Raw genomic sequence first — 23552 nt, 5'->3', positions numbered from 1 at the left:
TTTATACAAGGCAAATAGGGAGAGCAATGATGCTTCTCCTAGTCTTCAAGAAAATAACTCATCTATTGTCTATAATTATGGAAAAACATGGATTATTTCAGCCCCTGTTCTCAGCAAGATCCAGATTTGTGGAAAGGGATGGTGTTCTGAGAAAACCCAGCCCATTCTGGTCCATTAGGAAAGGACCAGAAACATCCAGAGTTGTGACTTTAATTAAAGCAAAGCTCAATCTGAGCATGTGTTTAAGGGTTTTTGTAGAATTTGGGACTGAAAGATGACAGTAGATCCATTAAATATGTGCTTTGGTAGAAACTCTGCATAGAGATAAGATCATCTTTTAATTAAGTGTAGCTAATTAAAGCAAACAGCAGAGTTTATCTCATTTGCTGCACTGAGACAAAAACAACCAGAGCACTGTCACACAAGGGCTGTACAACAATATACAGATCTCAGGTCAGCTGCTCCAACATTTTTCCAGACATATTCAGGATTTGGTCTCTGTGTGAAACTCATGGGGGGCAGATTTGCAGGGAAGGGGGAGTATAACAGGCAAAATCTCTCAGTTTGCAAGGGGAAGGCAGTCAGCATAAAACAAAGAGGAGGAAATCAGTTGTGTTACAAAATCACTTGTGACACATCCTTTTCCTGTGGGAAAAGAAAAAGTAATAGATGCCATAGTACTGGTCAACACTTTCACCTACTAAACCACACAAATTATTTCCTCAGAGAATCAGATATTTAATCTATTAGACTATTAATCTGATGTTACCACAAAAAAAATTTGGAAACATGTACAAAGAAACAAGAAATGTACTGGCAGAAAGCAAGCACAAGGCTCCAAAACGAAATACTGAGGGGGCTCAATCCCTCTGCCTCCACTGCAGTTGTGTCAGATGTGCATGATAAACTCTTCAAGTCACCGAGATGCTGCACACCTACATCCATGAAGGAATGTAAAGTCCCAAGTTAATAGAATGGCTGTGTAATGAAAACACCCCAAGGAAATGAATAATTCTGTTTACATCAGAGAAAGGGAGGGAAGGACTCAAAGTATCCCACCAGATAACCAACTAAAAAAAAAAAAGAGAAAACTAAATCAGTATTGGGTCCAGTCATTGAATAAACAATTTTTTTCTTCTTTAGGATTTCCCATGGAAACAAATCTTACTGCAAGGACAAAAATTGATAAAGTCTTGTTTCTACTGGATTTATGCCTCTTTCTTGATTGACTTTTTAACTGAATTATAGCAACATTTCCTTTTATCTCCATATATAACTGGATTATGAGGCTGAGGTAACTTGTTTTCCTTGTTCCAACTGTCCTCCAGCAAAGCAGGAAAAAAAACCCCTCAATTCCTCTGTCTACTTAAACATCTCAAGTATTAAGCTAAAGTAATCTATTTCCCCTACAGTATCTCCCACTACCTGCATACACATGAGCAGTCACAGCCAGAAGAACAGAAATTTATCCAGGACAATCTTACAAGTATTTATGAGTAAATGTTTCTTATCCTCTACAGCCCATTCTTCAGCAAATCTAGCAGAACAAAATTGCTTTTGAAACCACTGTTTCTGGAAAACTTTTATGAGGTGATATAACATTCTGGTCAAGTGATTCCCTAAGCATTGTTTCCACCAAAATTAGCATAAAAATATGTGATGCAACAACACAAGTGCACAGAGAAAAGAAAAAACCTGAAACAAGTTTTCTTTGGCTTTTGAATCTTAGAAGCTTTTGTAGCCTTAACATTTCATTAATTATGAATATTTAGAATACATATAATATATTTTTTACAAAATATAATCATATTTTTAAGTGTATATACTTATACACGTATACAAGGCAGTGCAGTTTATTTATTTACACACCTTAAGTTATACACCACTGGATGATAATATTTGGTTTTATTATTATTTATGCATCTGGAATAATTGCTATTCAAGCCTAGTAATTTCCAGCTACGATCTATAACATTTCTCCAGGAAAAACTGCAGTGCAAAAAAAAAAAAATCAATTTAATCTTTGCTATTGTCACCTGCTCTAACAGAGGTACTCTTAATTGCAAACTGGGGATTCCACTATTAAGATTTCAATAATTGTCATTTCACTCTGGAAGTAAGTAATAGATCTTCTTTGTAGAAGTATCTTAAGTGACAACTGCTCATCTTTACATAGAGCAAAGATCTCTGCTTGACATGGAGTTTTACCGCAGTCAAAAAGATCTCTGCAGACAGCTTTTTTCTTTAGCCTTGAGACAAAAACACAAGTAGGTGACTCTAAGGATGAGTATTCATTATTGAAGTGGTTTAGGTGCAAGCAGCACTGCTCAGACATTTACAAAGATAAACCCATCTTTGCTCTGGAGAATATGCAATTATCAGTCTTAAATGAAATTGATGAAAATACTCTGATGGATAATGGACCAGGATGTATGAGCAGGAAAGGGCAGATCTAGGTTTGAAGTTTCATGCATCTATCAGAACACACAGAAGCTATGTATTATTATGGAAGAAAAACTGCAAAAACCAGGATTTTTCACTGCCTACTAACCTGGACTATCTCCTTCTCTGCTTAGCTGGCTGGTGATTTTTTCTTCCCACGTTGAAATGGTCAGATGAAATACAGTTTCCAAACATCTGAAACAAAGGATAAAATCATTAAACTGCCTGGGGAGCTTACATGAAGACATCTGAATTTAGACAGTTTTTACTGCTTTGCCTAACAGAACAGGTAGAATCCCATGCACCACTGGAGTCCTGTTCAAGATCATTTTTCAGGGCTTCATTGTTAGTAACATACACTGGTTTCACTTGCCTCCAGGAAAATTCTCAACAGTGCAGTGAGTGAACGTCTTTAGCTCAGAAATTCAGTTCTACCTCTGTGGTGTGTTTTTATTCCTTTCAGGAGTCAGAGGTAGGAAAGCAGAGAAAGACCAATAAAATCAATAAATTCCTGCAGGCTACCTATGGAATCCAATTCAGAATTCATCCTGATTACTTCTAACGACTTCTAGTATTACCATAAAAAGGTAAATTCCAAATCTTTCACTTTATTTTTAATCTTAGTACAGCATAAAGAAAATACCTCATAAATCAGAAGTGGTTATTGTCATAAATGACAACTTTTATTATCTTATAGTGGATCAGTGAGTATTAATTTTCTTTCTTAATTTGAAGCCAATATCTTGTTCTATTTTTGATGAGGTGCATCAAATGAACATAAAATAAGGTTATGTAGTTGAAGTGATAAGACTAATAAATTTTAAGAGCCTTTTCCTTCAGCACAATGTAGTTTTGACTGCACTGTGGGTTCTGGGGAAAAAACCCAAATCCATAAAGCAAACCAGCTCTGAATAGGATGAATATGGCAGTGTCTCAAAATGTCTTCCATCCATTTTATACTTCTAAGTGAGAAATACTGACAAATGTTATCAGTAGAATTTCTTACAGCCTTAATCCAGGAGAAACATCTTTAGTTTCAGGCCCCAGTTAAAAATCACCATTTCAATTAATCATATATGCAATGAGATTTAAAGGAAACCATATGCTTGTTTTGTCCAAATGTATTGTTTAAGAAAGACTATAATTCCCTACAAAAACGGAAAGGCTATTTTTTCAATAGATCTTAGATTAAGAGTCTGGAGACCAGAGAAGGATTTAGGCACCAAAACACCAAAAGAAAATAGAATAGAATAGGTTGAGCACCTGTAAAATTTCACTGGTCTAGGCCTCTAAGGTTTAAGTAATATTTGCCCCAAAATTAAGTTTCTCAAATCATTGTCAAATCAATCTTGGGGATATTTGTTATGCATTTTAAGATAACATGCAGGTAAACCAAAGCTGATAAGACAATGTTTAACTCATTAATTTTTTTTTTTTTACTGTTTGCTTCTAAGTATATCTAACAAGGCAGATGCCTTGTTAGATATCGATATATCCATCATTAATTACTATGTCTAAAGCTTTTCCCTGAATGATAAAGAGTTAAAATGAGTTTCTGGTTGCCCTTTTTTGTTACAAATTGCTGCTGTGTTCACAGTTATTTATACACATCTGTCTTTCCTGCAAAAGAAATACTACTCAAGTACATCTTTTCCCTGAGAAAGAAGAAAAATGAAACAAAAACTCTGAAGATTAATATACAGCAGCAGTTCTGATGCTGAAGCCAAAGGGATGCTGTTCAGTTGATTAGGCCACAAAATTGATTTACCTTTAAAGATGCTTCATATTATAGCTCTTTACTGCCAGACTCCCAAACGTGGTTCTATTGAAAATCAGTCTTCATTGACAAATGTTTTTGACAGAGCAATAACAAATGAGGCAGGGAATGGCTCCAAGGGGTGTGCTTATTGCTGCCTCCTCCGAACACCCAAAGGCACTCTTAGGACCTGCTTCATTGTCTTTGCTGACAGTAAATGTCAGCAGCCCAACTCCCTGCTGCAGCCTGGAAAGCATCTTCCAGAGCACTCAGGACCCATATTTAAAGCCATGACTGCTGGTTTAGTGCACCTTGTGGAAGCATAAAATCCTGCCAAGCATTTCTGCTCAGGTCAATAACAAGGTACCCATTTGCATGGGAAGTTCCACAAGGTTCCTGGGACCTCTTTTTAAATAGACAGCAAACAATTTATGAGGACCAATAAGAGCAGAAAAAAAAAATTCAAGGGCATGAATGACAACTATATATCTCATTCCCGTTTACTTTCTGCACAAATTAGGCATTTAAATGACATCTGAGGCTGTGAAAAGCTCCACCTGCTAATTTTAAAGTGCAGGATGGTAGAATGTCGTAAAAAATTAGAAAGCATGTCATTCTGAACAAAAGACATCTTTGGACTATGAATCTGCTGCAGGCTCATCAAAGACAAATGTCACTGGAAATGCATTCATTAAGTTGGTGCATATATTTAATTCCTTTGTGGTGGAAAAGCTGTGGTTTCTGCTGATTGTTAAAAAATTAAGAAATTTATCCCCTAAAGCCATAGAGAAGAAACATTAAACACTAACTTCATGTACATTAAGGCATAAAGGGGCATAATTTCAGCTAAGAAAATGCTAGCTAAGACATCTGGATCTTCTAAAAGTTTCTACAATAGACTTTCATTTTAGGACACAGCAAAGATTTTCTCCATGATCACAGGCTTGTTTACTTCATCTTTTTTCCCCCATAAAGCAGGGCTGACTTAGGCTAACCATTGCAGAGCCATCTGTGAGGGTTAGCATGTTACACCCAAATGTGCTCTCTTCGCATCATCTGATGTGCTCTGCTAAAATCACAGGACAGCATGATGAATTTTATCCTGATTTGATGAATGATGAATTTTAACCACCTGTTGTAAGAACTGGAATATTTGTACTCATGGAAACCTTGGTGGAAGCTAAAATGGTAGTTGGGATCCTTTTCACCTGAACAATTAAAAACCTGGACTTTGCTTGCTTTAAAAATTAAAGCAATTATAAAAGTTGAAATTTTATATATAATAATATTGAAGGCAAAGATTAAGCTCCAGAGAATAACAGAGCTGAGAGCAAGGACTGGAATATGACTTTTAACTCAAAGGTGCTGTGCTCATTTTTCAAGATACAATATGTTAGAAGAATTAATGTGACATTACACAGACATGAGCTGATTTTCTTTGGCTCCATGGAAGGAAGTGAGGGTAAGTGTAGTTGCTCTGGTGCTGAATTTTCTAGCAGCTGTGCTAAGTCAAACTGCTAAGGCCATGAGTTTTAAGCCCCGCACAAAAGCATGGTCCTGAACAGGTATGGCAGGAGTAGCTGCCCATCTGGTCTGGCACAAAGGTTTTGTACACAAGCTGGGGATGTGATTCTTTCTGGTGGAAAGCTGTCTCCTGATCTGAGAGATTTGCAAGTGATCAAATGGACAATAGTGCAGAACTCAAACTTCAAAAATTAAAGTGGTAGAAAAATGTTTTGCAGGAGCACAAGCATGTTTCACTACAAATGAAGGCAATGAATATAGGCAAAGAATAACCTGAACCATGGCTGCAGGATATCAAAACCTGAACTGACACAGAGTGCACTAAAAAGACCCCAGAAACAGTTGAGACCATCAATTCATTATGTCAGCAAATCAATAAAAGAAAAAAAGTTGATATCACTTGGAAAAGTACTGAGAGCAAGACAAAGGACATTATTTTGTTACTGTTAGAACCTTTGTTTGCCCATATGCTGAGTCCAGTGATAGGTTCTGACCCCTCAACTCAAGAAGGCTGTAGCAGAGTTAGAGAAGGTATGGAGGAGAATAACTAAGAGGATCATGGTGGTGGTGAAGCTGCTTGATGAGAAGATGCTAAAAAGGACCAAACCCTTCAACAGGAAAATGGAAAGTGAGATAAAGATTTACAAAATAATTAAAGCAGTAGATAAAGTGAACTGTAATTCACTGTACACAATACAGGAGCTAGAGGTTACCCATCAAAACTATCCAGAAATCAATTTAAAAGGTTGGTGACTCTAACACTTGCCTGCACAGCCTTGATAATCTGCAGTGAAGGAACTGGAAAGGACTCCTTTATGCAGTCATAGCAGCAATATTGCAGGTTCTCATGTATTTCTGGGCAGAATATTGTCCACATGTTAGTTACTGCAGACTTAGAGTGAAGTATGACTGTGCCTTGCAGGAACTGACTGATTAAAAACTGATTCAGGGTTTTTGGAATGCATGCAGAAAAGCTGCACAACCTATCAAGGGGAGACAGGAGACACTCACTGTGCTTAAAATGTGGCAGAGAAGCTGTTTGTTTCAAGCATCCCAGCTCCAGCAGATAGCAATCAACTTCCTAACTGAATCAGCAGGCTGTAGATCAAAAGAACTGTAAGTGTTTTAAAGCACTTCAAAGAAGGAATGGAAGGTCAATTACCAGAAGTGATGCCAAGCTGACAGGCAGCCTGTGGAGGGAACTACGGATAATCAGCCTTCTTAGAACCTGGAAACACTAAGGCTGGGAAAAAGGGCACACACATTTTGGGCTCACTGATTTTGTGATACACTTTTCTTGAAGACATTTTATTCTAAGAAAATATTAGATGGCTTTTAGAAGAGAGCTTGATCACTGTATGAGTTACTGTTATTTTCCCACAATGAGTGGCAGGATCTTTCCTTGCTGAGAAACTCTCAGAATGTCCTGGAGAGTAAAGGATAGATCACATTTGAGGGTAGGAGATGAAATAGGTCCCATGCAGAAACAGATGATGGTAAGAAGCCAAAAGCAGTAGAATGAGGAAGGCTGCACTCTTGCTGAATTGAAGGTGGCTAAGGGCACTTCCCAGCAGGCAGACAGGCTTTGAATATAAGGTGTGTTGCTAAATAATTAACTTTACCCACAACTCTGACAGTTAAAGTGACCAGTTTGTGTCAGAACTAGTTCCTACCCATGAGGACTGCAGAGAATGCAGGTATGACAGCTGGTAAGAAAATGGGATAGACACCATCTTGCACATGAAGAATGCAAAGATGGGATGATAAAAGACTTGTCTGAAATAGCAAAGGTGCCCCAGACATAACTGAAGAGTGATCCCTAGATTTCTGAATCCTTATCTGAACCCTCAAGCCCCAGACCTCTTTCCCACTTGCACTAATACTGTCATAATTAGGCAGGCACAACCCCAGCTGGAAAAGTTAATACCCTGCATTAGAATAACTCCATATAATCAATGAACTGCAAGGGAGCATCTGGCAAAATAATCCTCTTGCTTTCCCTTCCTTCTGCTCCTCTCCTTGTTTCACTAGCTTGTGATTTCTTCCTTTGGATGGAATATCCTTTTGCAGAAGAAGATTTCAATATCTTTCCATACCTCCCTCAGCCATAACATGAACACAGCTCTTTTCTAGTACCACAAGAACTAAAAACCAAAGAGTGGAAGAAAAATATCCACCAATGTTCATTGATAGTTTCAATGAAATTCACTTCAGTAATATTTGTGCCTGTTCTTGTTTTTGTGTTACAGGAGGATTTTAGACTGACATGGAGGGAAGGATGTGTGTGTATGTGGAAAGCAGGGGGAAAAGAGACTGAAAGAAAAGATACCTCCAAAGCAGGAAAATTAAATATAATCTATCAGGTAAATGGATAGGATGCCCAGAAACTCAAATCAGCTCTTTCAACAATTCTGCCAGTTATCTCTCTATGGGAAGATTTCCCATAGTTTCCCTACAGGTTTTATCACGTTTTCATTCATATTTAGTCTATTTAGAGTAAAAACGCAAGCGATGGAGGAGACTTTTCTTTGGGAAAATCCCAAAGTTCTAGCCCCACTGAGTGTCCCCATCACATTTAGAATGAGACAATGGAGGCAAAAGAGCATCTTGAAGAGTTATAGAACACAAATTGCCAACTTTAAATGATCAATTACAACACAGTCTGTATTTAAAGCACTTCTGTTTATCACAAACCTGAAAAATAAAATTTTAAAAATGCACTCACTGAAAAATGAATACTGGGGAGCTACAATTCACTCATAGATATTTAAGAAAATTCGCTCATGATTTAAGAAAAACTCATGAGATAAATTGTTTGTTGTGAATTATTCACTTGGGTCTCAAATTGCTACATATTCAAGCAAATACAATGAAAAGCTATGACTCCTTGTCATTGGACTTGCTCTTTGGGAGCTGCATCACACTCATTGTTTTGAGCAAAACAGGCTTTGTGTGACAGTAGCATAACAGTACCAAAAGGATTTTCTTGCCTTTTCCTCTGGATTTTAAATTCACTTCCTCCTTATTCATATTATAACTCTACCCTTCACATACAGACCCCAATCCAGCAGAAGATTTCAACTTCCTTGCCCGCACTTACGCAAGGCTGAAGAAATATCTTAAAACCAGGAGAAAGAATGTATGGTAAAGGGCACGCTTCTCTTCCCTGCTGAATTGGCACATTAACATGTTCCACAGCTGATCTGAACTTTACATTCCAAAGGCAAATATTTTTGTCAGTTAACCCAAGCACAGCTGAGGTCTGACAAAGGCCCTGTTGTTGCTGCCCTTTTAAGCTGCAGCAGCTTAAGAGCCCACCAGAGCACAGTCCTTTCTCCTCACAGAAAAATCACTGGGCACTGCAGAAAGAAATGGTTGAGTAAGGAGCTCACAAAAAAATATCACAAGCAAGCAAAACAAAAGGCTATAGAAAATAACCTTGCTACTGCAAGTAATTGCAGAGAATCAGTTACCAAAAAGAAAAAAATTACTACAACACATTCACTCAAAAAACTTATGTCTACAATTTGAATCTTCTTTCCCACTCTTTCAACTTCAGCCATCCAGAAACACATAGCTTATTGTTTTCAATTTAAGAAGCCTAGCTTCCCCTTCTGCCTGTTATATATGAATACACCCATACAAGGCAGTATTTTTCCCCTCCCAGCTCTCTCTATCATGATCAATAATGAACTTATATTTCATTGCCATATCCTTGCCAATCTCCTTCAGCATTTTTTGAAAAGGGATTATTTCAGTTGCAGAGTACTTATAATAGTACTTATATTTTTGTTTTGTCCTGCTTCAGTCAGTTGTCTTGAGATGGATGACTCAAAAATAAAGGAGGTACCATAAAAGTACAGCTGATGCACTATAAATCTGCACACCTAGCTGTGATTAATAGAGACGGGTGTTTTAGCCAGTGACGTTGGTGAAGAAAAGAGGTCCAAGAAACCATATGAAGAATAAATTGCCTTGACAAAAGTGGCAATATATATATATATATAAATGTTAACTATCTGCATAAGATAAATGGTGGGTCAACAGCAGAGAATATTTGCCATAGTGAAAAACTGTCCTTTCCTACCAGGGAGCAAGACAGCAGTGCCTTTGGCTGAAACAAAGTACAGAAAGTACCTGAAAGCATTACTTTTTGGACTGTTTCCCCAGATAAGTACCTTATTTACTTCTCCCAATCCTCTGCCTCCTTACAGGGAGGCTGAAGGAATAAAAGCACTTAGGGAATTGCTCTCCTAAACTGTCAGGTGCAAGTCTCTGGATGTATCACAAAGTGCAAAGGGTCATATTCTGCATATGGAATCTTCTCAGGCTCTTTCATGCCAAGGTACAGGAAAGACTCCCATTGGTACATGAACTTTTGGGTTGGGTCATAGAGACATTTTCAGAAGCCCTCAGGTATATACCTGAAGTATATACCATGTAATAAGCAAAGCAGCAAGCATGTAAGTTTATCATCTTCTGTCTGAGAAATTCAGCTGCAGATAAAACTAAATGTCATGAGTCATGTTAAGGTTAAGGAAGAAGTGACTTAGGGTGGTTTCTAAAAGTCTGAATAAGAGGTTGAATGAATGACCTTCACATGCCAATGAAAAGAGTGCTGGACTGTTTTAATGATTGTCTGCAGAGAGGAAAGTGAAATAGTGCCTGTCTCTCACATGTATATCCATACAATGAAAAAACTAAAGTTTTAACTACCCCAGAGCACACAGACATCCCTTCAGAAAGTTGCAAATAGCACTTCAGCAAAGCATGCAATGGTAACTTAGAGAAGCTACCATGAAACTAGACAACCTTTCAAATCCATATATCAAAGTAGTTATATTTCTCATTTCAAGGCCAGTGACAGATAATAAATACAGATCAAAGGAAGCCTGTCCATACATGAAAAGTTGTATTAAATGAAAATTTGATTCACAAAATAGCATTGTATATTTTATAGGTTCTTCAAAGCTCCTATTTAAAAACTGAGCTTTGTTTTCTACATTGAAACTTAACACCTATCATATCACATAGCTATAAACCTTGGGGGGGGGGAAAAAAAAGTCACAGATTAAAGATCTGTAGGGACTAGAGATGGGTCCAATCACAGTCCAGAAGCAGGATGGGAATCCTTTCAGATTCGAGGGACATCTAAAATGAGATTTCAGTTGGGAAACACAAACAAATGCTTCAGTTAACAAAATTCATGCTAGAAACCAGATTCAGTAAACACCTTCAGCCATCCTGCTAAGCACACACTGACCTTTTAGAATTCTTTTTCTGAGGTGCAAGACAGCAATGCATCTTCCCATCAGACAAGTGGCATTCCTGGTGCTTCAGATCACGTAGGTGGGAAAACCCCCAGCCCTGGGCTTTGGGTGCAGATTGTGCCACTTGGCAGGACAGTGTTTTACTCAATGTTTACTGATGGGTAACCAGCCCCTTGGCAGCAACACAGGGTCCCTGATTCTGCTCCATTTTGTGATCTCAGCCCATGACTCTACAGGTGATGGCCCCTCAGCAGGTTTATCAGGAGAAAATGTCAGAGACAAGCCCTGTCAAAGACAGACAAAAGCCCTTTATGCACGGAGCAGTGAAGGAGAAGTCAGAAGGATGAAGCTCACACAGAGTGGCCAAGACTTGACAGACGCATGGATGCAGTCACCACTGCTGCTTTTGGGACAAAATAAACAGTGGTGCTGATGACCTTCACACACAGCCTGCTTCTCATCCCTTTGCAATCCACCACAAGTGGCAGTGACAACACAGGGTGTCATTTTCACCTTCTCCAGCTGGTTGTAGCCAACCTGGCTCCTTCAAGCACAATAGCTTTCTTTTTGAACCTGACAGCAAATAGGGATTTTCTAGAGGGCTGAAGTCTAAAATTTAGCCATCATCACAGATTTTATAATGTACCTTGTCATTTCTGGCTACTTGATCCCTTCCATTCCTATAGTAAGAACTGAAAAGTTACCTTGAAATTGCAGAAACTGAAAGAGGGATTTTGCATCCCCTAATATCTTAGGGATGTTTGACCATAAAATTTGTACACAGTTTGAAAACTACCATTATTTTAATAGACTTCTTAAAATTATAAGTGCCAATTTTTCACTTAATTTTCATTATAATTCACTCCTTGGACATATTAGGGAGAAAATTTTAAATGTTCCATGCATTCCAAAGTTTATGCCTGAAGTTTTGTTAGAGTTTGCAATGCATGGAGTGAAATCTTCGCTTCTGATCTGGAAAAAAATATTGAAACTCTATAGAATACTGCATGAAAATTCTATAGCCTGTCAGAAGTGCTTTATACAGATTTTCCTGCATCTGAAAGGCTTAGTCAGAAAAACATGGTTTAAACACAGAAAATACTAATAAAGCAAAGCCAGGAAACAGGAGAAAACGTGCATTTATTGCTGAGAAAAATCACAATTTACTTCCTGTAATGCCATGAGAAAACCAGGGAAAGAAATGACAGTCCTTTGGGGTTAGCTATTCAGTCCCTGTGCTGGCAACACACTGCACAAAACAATGTTAATTTTTCTGTGGTCTCTGCTGAGGTTTGCAGGTTTGAAGAGAAGCTATAGCAATGAGAGTTTAAACATATCTTTTCCTCTCCTTTAATATCTAATCTACACCTGCCTTCTTTCAGTTTAAAGCCAGTACATCCCTTGTAAAAAGGGCCTCTCCAGCTCTCTTTGGCTCCCTTCAGGCACTGGAAGGTGCACCAGGGTCTCCCCAGAGCCTTCTCTTCTACAGAAGAAACAACCCCAGCTCTCTCAGTCTGTCTTCAGAGCAGAGCTGCTCCAGCTCTGAGCATCTCCATGCCCTCCTTTCACTGGAACCTGTGGGCAGATCCCATGTGGTGTCTGCCCTGGCATCCTCTGCCTTCCACACCTTGCCTTTAACTAAAAGTGCAGCAAGAAGTTCTCATGAGAGCATCCTGTAGGAACAGAGGGGTTTTTTTTGTTATATACTAGCTTGAATGACAAAAAGGGAGAATTTTTCTCTGCTCTGCGCAATGCTGTGGGAAAATCTACCCAGGCTCCATCAGATGCTACACAAACAGTGTGACAAATGTGAAAGGAAATGAGATTTACTGGCCTTCTATATTCTTATTATTATTTTTTCCTATTAAAGCAGTTCTCTTAAGACATTTGTTTTTCCTGTTGAGGTTCAAGGAGGATCCTGCACCATCCCTCTCTTCTCTCACCTCTCCACCCCCATGCAGAACAGCTTTCAGATGAACACGGTCTGGTATCATCTCATTTAAAAGGGCACAAAATCACCATGGCACTCCCCAAAAATATCTCCAAGCATTTCTCACAGTGCTAACTCCTCCAAAATTAACACTAACATTGCATTAAAGATGGGAGCTCGAGCTAACTGCCACCTCCATCCACTCTGACAGGAAGGTAATGCAGAATCTGTCTTTTTGCAGAAGGCACAGGCAGTTTACTGACAGGATAACAGAACAAAGCTTCCATCTGCATCCCATTACAGGTGCTGCACTGACATCTATAAATTAACCCTTTCTGCTTCCTCCAATTGGAATTGCTCCTTTAAGGACAGCAGTAAAATATATATGACTCCCAAATACAGGGCATTGTATCATTTTAGATACATAATGAATCATGGACAGGGAATACTATGGTTTATATGATGTTCGCTAGTAAAACAAAATCACTTCAAAACATCAGTGCAGATTAAATCCAGTTCTTAGCTTCTTAGAAAATGAACCAAACAGCTGGAATCACTGCTAGCTAGCAAGACTAAAGCTGTGTTTACTCTTTTCCTGTATATATATTTTTTCTTACAGCAGCTGCAAATGGTGATTTTAATTAAGGCTGACTCCTCATTATCCCACTTCTTAATTTTGCTAAATTTTAGGCACTGGTTAATAATAATAAAGAGGACAATAATAAGTGCAGTACACCCTAATTTAGAAGTGCTTGACCTTGCATTTTTAATCTACTCTCAATAATGATCTCAAGCAGGTAAAGCCAATTTATGATGGCCAAACTCTGCACAGCTACTTCAATTACACAACTGCCAGATTCAGAAAGTCTTGACAGAAAATGTTTAATATTACTAGCCCAAGGCTATAAAAGTCACTAATATGAGAACTGCCAATAGATTACAGAAGTTTTATGCCTCCAACATCATGATTCATCCACTAATTTTTTTTATTAATTAGAGTTTTAATTCAGATTCTATTCTTATGATGCTGACTTCAACCATTAGTTACCCTTTTGATGTCAGATGGTTATGGAGTAAAACTCCCCTAACTGCAGGCAAATGGAACAGCTACCCATTGATGGTAGTGTGGAATATTACAGAGAACATTCAGCTCAGCTCCAAATCTGCAGTTTACTAAGGTAATGCTTCAAATACTGTGCTGGTTCATCAACCATGCAAGGTTCAATAACAGAAAATTAAATTTAAAATTTAATATATTAAAGAACTAGTTAGGTACAACAGGGACAGGCTCCAGAGAAAAAGAAAAAAAATCTGTTTACTGTTTCTCAGAGTACATTCCCACATTTTCTCCTATTTTCTCTCCCTACTTGCATAGGAAAACTTATTCCCTTTCAGATGTTCAGACCATGATGCACTGGGATTTTACACCATTACCCAGTCTGGTGGATCTATCAACCAGAAACCTCTTCCAAATGCAGGAAGGCTTATCCTACCAATTTTAGTATTGCAATACAGACAGCAAACATTAATACCAGGCTAAAAGAAATCAGTAATGCTAACATTTCTAAGCTGAACTGCTTATATTAAAATCATTACCAAAAGAAATTGGTGCAGGCACCAACATTAACCATTTTAAAGCCACATTCATTCTTCTGGGAGAAAAACCTATACACAGAGATCATTTTTAGGATTAGGTACATACTGAAAAGCAAAATTTTTATATTAGCAAGGCAAATGTAGCCAGCAAGATTCTGGATAGAAAAGTGCAGCAGCATCTGGGAATTTGCAGAGCTGAGCTGCTGAGATACAAGATACTGGAAGAGCAGTGTGAATACCTGCCCATTCCTTTCTTAGGTGACTTGGTTATGAACATGTCTGTTCTGGTGAATATGAATTATTTATGCTTCATCCATAGTTCGTTATAGCACTTTTTAAGTAAGCAGACAGTTATGAAAGGTTCAAATTCCCAGAAAAGGAACATGACTAATCCTCATAGGAAAACCAGGTTTGAGGACGTCAGGCTGATTGTGCACCCACTGAAATAGGATTAAAGCAAGCAGAAATCTGCATGAAGATTCAACCTGCAGAAATATGTTCTAACACTTCTCTGCATAACTTACACATACATGCACATAAACAGACCTGCAAAGAGATAAGACCTATAATTACAATGATGGCTTCATTTGATTTTACAAGCAATAGAGACAACCTTTGAGTACCCAGGCAGTGGTGTGTGATAAATATGGACATAACACACAGAGTACACACACCCTAACACAGCTCAAGAAGGTCATTCCTGCTTTATAACCTTAGGTCAGGATAACTTCTATTTGTGTCCAACTTCTTTATCTCTGCTTCATCAAGTCAATCTAAACCCATGAAAAATTTATCCATAGATTTTAAAGTACTTTATAAAGGTGGAGAGGTATTATTTCAGCTCAACAGATGTAGAAGGTAAGACTAAACTCATGCTAGGGGTTTCAAGTCTTTAATCACACACAACAACCCTGAGAAAGAATCATAAAATAATTTTGGTTGGAAAATACCGCTAAAATCATCTAATCCAACTACTAACTTAATGATGTAAAGTCCTACAACTTAACCATGTTCTTAAGTGCCATATTTACATGTCTTTTACCTCCAGGGATGGTGATTCCACCATTTCCCTGGACAATCTGTTCCAATGCTCATCAACTCTTTCAGTAAGGAAATTTTTCCTAATATCCAACCTAAACCCTGCTGGACAACTTAAGCCCATTTCCTCTTCTCCTATTGCCTGTTTCCTTGGGAGAAGAGACCAAACCTCACCTGGCCACAACCTCCTTTCAGAGAGTTGTAAGAGCAGTAAGGTCTCCTTTTCTCCACCCCCAGCTCCCTTTCATAGGATTTGTGCTCTACCTCCTTCCCCAGCTCCACTGCCCCTCCTCTGGACACACTCCAGCAGGTGTGTCCATGTCTTTGTTGTAGTGAAAGGTCCAAAACTGGACACAGCACTCGAGATGTGGCCTCACCAGCTCCCAGCACATGGGGACAATCAGTTCCCTGGTCCTGCTGGCCACATTCTGGCTGATACATGCTGGGATGCCACTGGCACGCTCCTGAAATCCCATTTAGCTTCTCTTCGTATTGCACTCTCTGCACGCAGGAGATTCACTTCGGGAAAAATCCACTAGAGGTCAGGCGGGGTATAATCATGGACACAATGAGAACGGAGATTGCTCAGTGTCATTAGCAAGAGAAACGAGGGACCAGAGTGACACATTAAAAAAAAAAACTGGCTACTTTACATGTCAGGAAGCAAAACTGATTATATATACTTAAACTGATACATTCAAGACAGATCACATGCACTGGTATGAAATTATCAGAGACAAAAGAGTTTATTAGATAGAAAACAGGTGTGCAGGTAAATACAGGTGTTCTATATAAACTGAAGTTGTTCCCAGTAAACACAGTTGCTGAACAAACACTCAGAAAATGCTAAAATCTACCCCAAATTTACTTATCTTCAGCTGCCATGTGAAACAGGTTTTCCACCTTGCTTTTGTTATACTAAGGTGTCTGGACAGGACAATATATACAGAAAAACACTAACACTTTTTTTCCTCCTCTGAAGGAGACCACATGAGAACTGCAGTCCCAGTCTCAGAATACACGTAGAATATCATACTGAAATGAGCACAACTGCTCAGCAGCTGCTTCCCTGAATCTCTCAGTCAGTTGTCAGTGTTCTGGTGATGTCCTCAGGGACATCAAGCTCACAGGTGACCCTCCCTGTCACAAAACCAGAGGCGCCACTCAGTGGGAGAGCTGACCTGCAGCTGCCACAGCCTCCTTTAGCCTAATAGGCTTTCCTGGCCACAGGAAAAGTGCTACTTCTGTCAAAAATATCCCTCTCCTCTGATATGGATACTCCTTTTCCCCTGCATCCTCTACAGGGCTGTAAGCTCAAAGACTAGATGGCATCTTGTACTTCAGAGAATGATTCAGAGAATTTCCACAAATAATCATGTGTCTTTCTCCCCTGTGCCACTTCACTACCTGGTGCACTCATCATCCTGCCTGATTTGGAGCTATGTGCTCCAACAGCACTTCTCTATTTCCTGGGAGCTTATTTCCCAGGAAGCATCCAAAGTAATTTCACCAACACTGACATTAGGGTAGGCTTAGTTATCAACAAGAAGGCCACAATAGCTTTGGTTTGTTTACTCCCTTGCAAATAGCCATATTTTCTATCAGCTACCATGTCCACAGTAAACAGAAGAGATGATTGAAAACTCAGTAACGTTTACTAAGCTTCACATCAAACTGTATCTCCCACATTCAAAATTCAGTATAGATCCGTAAATCTGTAATATTTAGTGATATCTGTTCTCTGATAGTTCTGTGAAAAACAGCACATCCAGGAGAAATATCACTTAACTCAAATTTACCAAAATCTGTATAGGCACTTGCCATCTACTAGACTGAGACAGCTGTCTGAACTAAGTCCTTAATGGCATTAGACAAAAACAAACAAAAAATTTACATGTACTTGCCACAATATGATGGGAAATAAAGAGAAAACATGCAAACACATTACTCATTAAGAGAATATGCTAATCTTTTAATACTTGCTGATTTCTGACAGCTGATGTAATCTCTAACAGATATTAAAACGTAAGTTCTAATCCATTTAGCTGTTTCAATGTCAGAACCAAATTTACACAAAGCAGAAAAAGCTGAGAACTCCTCTGTTCTGGTTTATGTCCAAATAGACACACAAAAATTAAGGTCTAATTGCTGTCTGTAACAACCTAAAAGTGTTTCTGAAACTGTGGCTAATACTAACTTGATTATTTGCCTCTTACCACTATGAACAGGGTCTACAGAGGCAAATTGAAAAGCGCTTCTGAAGTATGCTCTGGAGCCTGTGTCCCCATACATTATATATGTGTGGCATTGCTGTTTTAGTACTTCTAAACCATATGCAAAGCCAAAATCCATGTATACTTCCATTTCCTTAGATTCAAAAAATAAACAAGAATCCCTCAAAACAACCCCCAAACAAACAAATCAGAGGATCAACTGTTCATCAGTTTCCATGAAGAGGAACAAGAACACACAGACATAGGAAAATTCATTCTTTTTCTCTAACTTGTATTTTAGCTCCACTACTACATCCTGAATTTCACATTGAATAGCAGCTCAAAATTAGAGAGTAACACCTGGTGGATGGATAGAGAAAGATGTCACATCTCTGTGCACAGGCTTTGTTATTAGCATGTACATAATGTAATCTGCAATTGCCCTTCAAATGAGAACTGTGAGAAAACACTCTAAATACTCAATCAGGTGCCATTAGTGGTTCTGCAAGATAAGGGAGACCATTCCAGAAAGAGGGAACAGATATGGGATAAGACATACACAGCATGTGTTGCTTTATCCAGAGAGGCTATATTAGCACACTGCTCCTATATTCTATCCTCTCTGGCAGAGACAGAGTAGGCACCACCACAAGAAAACTGACAGAACCCCTGAGCATATTGGCTGGATGGAGAAAAGCATGGATAAAAAGCAGCTCTGCCAAATCATGAGGGATGAGCACAAAGCTTTAAGATTGTCTATAGCTGCAGAAATATTCCAGGCTGAGGACTCTACCTCTCCTTTTCCAGGTTGAGACTTTAACTTCATTAATCTGCTAAGGAAATAAACAGAAGTACCCTATTAGCAGAAGGCTGGTTAACTGAAAGTACAAATCAACCATGAGAATCTGGAGGGGCTACCACAGCCCATCTTTTCCATTACTGGGAGTACTGCAGGCACCGTGGGAGGCATGGGACAGCACAGAGCAGAGGCACCTGAGCTGGCTCCACTGCTCCAGCAGGCATCTCCTAGGACAAGAAAGAGCAGTTCAGATACTTTTGTGCAAAGAGCGCACAGTGATGGAGAGCTGCAGTCTGCTAACAGTGGTGATGGCTGTACCCTGTCACTGCAAACATCAGCAGCTGTGCTTCTGGAGTGTGACACACAACAGGAGCAGCCTGACAGAGCACACCGAGCAACGCTCAGATCTTCTCTTGAGATACTCCTGCAGTATTCCCACTACAATGCTGGAATAATGAATGTTACAGGTTTGCTGGGGCCTTCAGTAACTGCACTATAAAGATGAAAGATAAAATTTTAAGCCATTTCAATTCAGGATTGCATTTAGTCCTTCCACTGCCTGCTAGGACCATGGAAAATGCAGCAAAAACATTCCTTGGAAAGATAGAAGGGGCAGCATTGCAACACAACGTTGTTCCAGACTGTACTGCACCAGAGATGCACTCCAAACAGAGTAAAATGTTTCATAATCCATACAACCAATGCAGCAAGATGAATATACAGCCACTCAAAGCTATTCCCTTCTGCAAAAGGAGGCACAAACTCTTACATAGATTATGGTAAGAGCATTACCACAATTCTGCCTCTGTTAGCATAAAGGGATAGCCCATGTATTAAACAGGAAATGGACAAGAGAAAAATATGGAAAGAGAGGAAGGAAGGAAAAAAAAGATTAAAAACCCCAGCTGCTGCTTCAAAGTAAGGAAAAGGTGATTAAAAATGGACATTAAATAATTATGGTTAGCTGAAAAACACTGGAGAGTTCTCAAGCACACCATTTTCAGTTTATATAACCTGTCAGATTTTTACAGGAAAAACCCAACTGGAGACACAACTGAAATACAAGTGACATAAGAATATGATTAGTTCCTGTGAAACAAGAACATTTTCATTAATGGAGATAACTAAATTTTTTCAGAGCTGTACCACAAAAAAGAATTTGTAGTGTGGCTATGGTCTTTCTTGCATCTGTTTGCAAGCATATTTAATTTTTGAAACAAAAAAGTCTCAAAAAACAGGATATGTTCCAATTTGTGAAATCTACATGTCAACAAAATATCCTATTTTTTTCCAATTCTTCTCTAAAGATAAGTAATAAGTGTAACTGATTCCGTAGACTTGTCTATTCTGCATCTCAGCATATGATTGTCAGGAAAAACCACATCAATAGTTGCAATATTTTTCACTGATATTCCATTCTTCATCTGAGATTCTCAAGGCTCTCCATTGTAGAAAAGTATTGGATTATAGATGGGAAAACAAAGGCATAAAAAATGACAGCTGGGACAATGGAGTCTCCCTGTGGCAAAGCAAGAGTGACTGCTATTGCTTCTTGTTTGTTAAGCACCACTAGTGAAGAAGGCAAAACCCAAGAAAATAAGGAATTTACTGTCTTTGCCCTTATAGTTATAAGGAGATACTTGGCTTATCAAACACAGTGGAATAATCAAAATATTCATCAAAGTATTAGACTACACCAATTAGCACAAACACACAACTGAATGAGGGGTTTTTTTAAAAAATGTTCTGATTGATTGGAGTATTTTCAGATTTTGGTTTGGCTTATCTTCTGATGCTTATAGAACAACCAGCATAGCTGTGATGAGCCTACACAAATGCAGCACCACACAGCTCAGAAAATGTAGATCTCAGGGTGGAACCCTGAGCAGTACCTCAGTAGTCCCAATTTAAATATGATACTGAGTGGACTATGAGCATAAATTTTTCATCACTGTTGTCAAATGCTCAAATATTAAATCCCCTGTGTATAATCTGTATGATTAATTTGGACATTCTGAACTTGAAAACTGTTGGTTTGATTAAAGCAGATTTATTCTGTATCTGGTAATCACAACTTCTGTGTTTACTAGAACAAAGACAGCTTACAGTACCCATGCAGAGCATACACACTGTAGAGTTTCAGATAGTGCTTAATACACTTAAAATATGAAACTCTTTCAAAAATAGCAAGATTTGGAAGCCAGCAGTCAATGTCTCTCCCACTTGTAAGATCTTTCCACCATGGAAAAAAGGGTCACAGAAAATTCCTATTAAGAGTAAGGAAACCATAAGACACAATGAAGTACATAGTTCATGAGTGGAAAACTGCAGATCTAGCAAGCAAGAGATCATGAAGCAGCTTCCTTGAAACTTTTAGACATTTACTTGGTTTTTGTCTTACTTCTGGTATTACTCAATCTCTCTGGTCCATCTTTCACCCAGCATTTAAATTAGACATTTATGTTCACTTTCCAAATACAACTTTTACACAAAGATTTCTTCTGAATTAGGCTAAAAATACATTCATAGGTGTGGTTTTTCTTTCCCTCAATGGCCACCATTTCCACAAAAGACAGAAATTTGCAATTCAGTTCTTTCATAAAGAGCTGGGAATTTTCCTGTTTTCTAAGTGCTCATAAAATTCTACAATGTCACTTACAGTGTTACTTTAGGCAGCTGAGAAAATGCAATAATAATTTATTTTCATTTGGCTAAAAAAAAAATCACATCGCTATCACTTTTAGTAATCAGTTGTTTATTACTTTAACAATAACAACTGTGAGGGGAATAATGCATCAGCCCCTAATGCATGCAACTCTCATTTGCTTACTAGCAGAAGATTTCACCTGTGTCAGCACTGCAAAGCCCAAGCTGTTGTGGAAAAAACCCCAAACTGCAACCTATTCAGGCTCTGGCCCCATCAGCAAAGCTTCAGGCTAAGGTCTCCTGATTGCGATGCTCAGCTGTGCTAAACAGCCCCTGCTTTGGAACAGAGATGTGTTGACACTCACAGGGTTGGATACCTTGACGCTTAACCCTTCATTTCAAAGGTTTGCTTGAAGGCAAACCCAGCCTCCAAAGGAAAATCAAGGACTGACCCTTTTTAGTCATCTCTTGTGATGCTGCAGATGGAGTACTGCTTCCAGGTTTGCACTTCCAGGGTAAAACAGCGGCATGTTGGATGAGTCCATTGGAAGATGACCAAGATAATAAGCTGATTAAACAATTGACCTGTGACAAAAAGCTCATAGGAATTGCCTTGTTTAGCCCTAAGATGACAAGGTTAGGGTAGAGGGACCTCACTACTATCTTCACCTATCTCACGAGAACACAGAGGGAAGATAGAGAAAAACGCTCTTGAAGAGGTAGAGATAGCACAAGGAGTAACAAATAAAGTTACAGCAGTGAAATTGGAACTAGAAAGAAGGACTTTTCATTTGTTTTTTTGAAAACAGTCAAACACCAGAATAAACTCCCAGAAAAAAGCTGTGGTTTCATAACACTGAGATACTTAGAACTTGACTGGTTGCCCTGTCCAGCCACATCTAAACCAGCCCTGCTTTGAGCAGGGATTAGATCAGGTATAACCTCCAGGGGTCCCTTCAAACCTAAATTATTCTGTGTGTCTAGAATCTTATGACTTTAATTTAAAGAAATAACAGATTATCATAAGATTCCTTCCTATTTGAACCTCCACCTCCTTCCTATTTGAACCTCCACCTCCTTCCTATTTGAACCTCCACCTCCTTCCTATTTGAACCTCCACCTCCTTCCTATTTGAACCTCCACCTCCTTCCTATTTGAACCTCCACCTCCTTCCTATTTGAACCTCCACCTCCTTCCTATTTGAACCTCCACCTCCTTCCTATTTGAACCTCCACCTCCTTCCTATTTGAACCTCCACCTCCTTCCTATTTGAACCTCCACCTCCTTCCTATTTGAACCTCCACCTCCTTCCTATTTGAACCTCCACCTCCTTCCTATTTGAACCTCCACCTCCTTCCTATTTGAACCTCCACCTCCTTCCTATTTGAACCTCCACCTCCTTCCTATTTGAACCTCCACCTCCTTCCTATTTGAACCTCCACCTCCTTCCTATTTGAACCTCCACCTCCTTCCTATTTGAACCTCCACCTCCTTCCTATTTGAACCTCCACCTCCTTCCTATTTGAACCTCCACCTCCTTCCTATTTGAACCTCCACCTCCTTCCTATTTGAACCTCCACCTCCTTCCTATTTGAACCTCCACCTCCTTCCTATTTGAACCTCCACCTCCTTCCTATTTGAACCTCCACCTCCTTCCTATTTGAACCTCCACCTCCTTCCTATTTGAACCTCCACCTCCTTCCTATTTGAACCTCCACCTCCTTCCTATTTGAACCTCCACCTCCTTCCTATTTGAACCTCCACCTCCTTCCTATTTGAACCTCCACCTCCTTCCTATTTGAACCTCCACCTCCTTCCTATTTGAACCTCCACCTCCTTCCTATTTGAACCTCCACCTCCTTCCTATTTGAACCTCCACCTCCTTCCTATTTGAACCTCCACCTCCTTCCTATTTGAACCTCCACCTCCTTCCTATTTGAACCTCCACCTCCTTCCTATTTGAACCTCCACCTCCTTCCTATTTGAACCTCCACCTCCATTTCCTATGGCCTGCTCTTGGAAACATAGATGAGATAATCGAAATAAAAGGTAACTTGCCTTGTACAAAGGCATAAAGACTTTAGCTTGCTTTAGTTATGGACAGTAGAATAACATAATAGCAACTTACCGGCACACTCCTTTAAGTAAAGGGTGCAGTATGTCACAGTTGAGATGAACACAATAAAAACAGTATCACTAAACAATTTGAGAAATCTTTAAGGACTTACCCAAACAGAGTATCACCATAACACATGAGAAGTTTTCAGGTATTCACCCATAACAGAGCACCATCCTACTACTTCAAAGGGCTGCAAGTATCCACCCTTGCTGCTCCTTA

At 39.1% G+C, this 23552-nt stretch overlaps 1 long non-coding RNA gene across 1 annotated transcript; it reads right to left on the bottom strand.

Annotated features, from left to right (window-relative positions):
- Positions 1-2041: 2041 nt before the first annotated feature.
- On the bottom strand, positions 2042-23521 carry LOC131558266 (uncharacterized). The gene is made up of 3 exons (XR_009274792.1): positions 23443-23521; positions 2552-2637; positions 2042-2249 (listed from the first exon to the last, which is right to left on the bottom strand). It is a non-coding gene; the product is annotated as an uncharacterized LOC131558266 (long non-coding RNA).
- Positions 23522-23552: the final 31 nt, after the last annotated feature.

Source organism: Ammospiza caudacuta, chromosome 5 (assembly GCF_027887145.1).
Source record: "Ammospiza caudacuta isolate bAmmCau1 chromosome 5, bAmmCau1.pri, whole genome shotgun sequence".
NCBI lineage: Eukaryota > Metazoa > Chordata > Aves > Passeriformes > Passerellidae > Ammospiza > Ammospiza caudacuta.
Note: the sequence above shows the minus strand (reverse complement) of the source record. Positions and strands in the feature narration are given on the sequence as shown.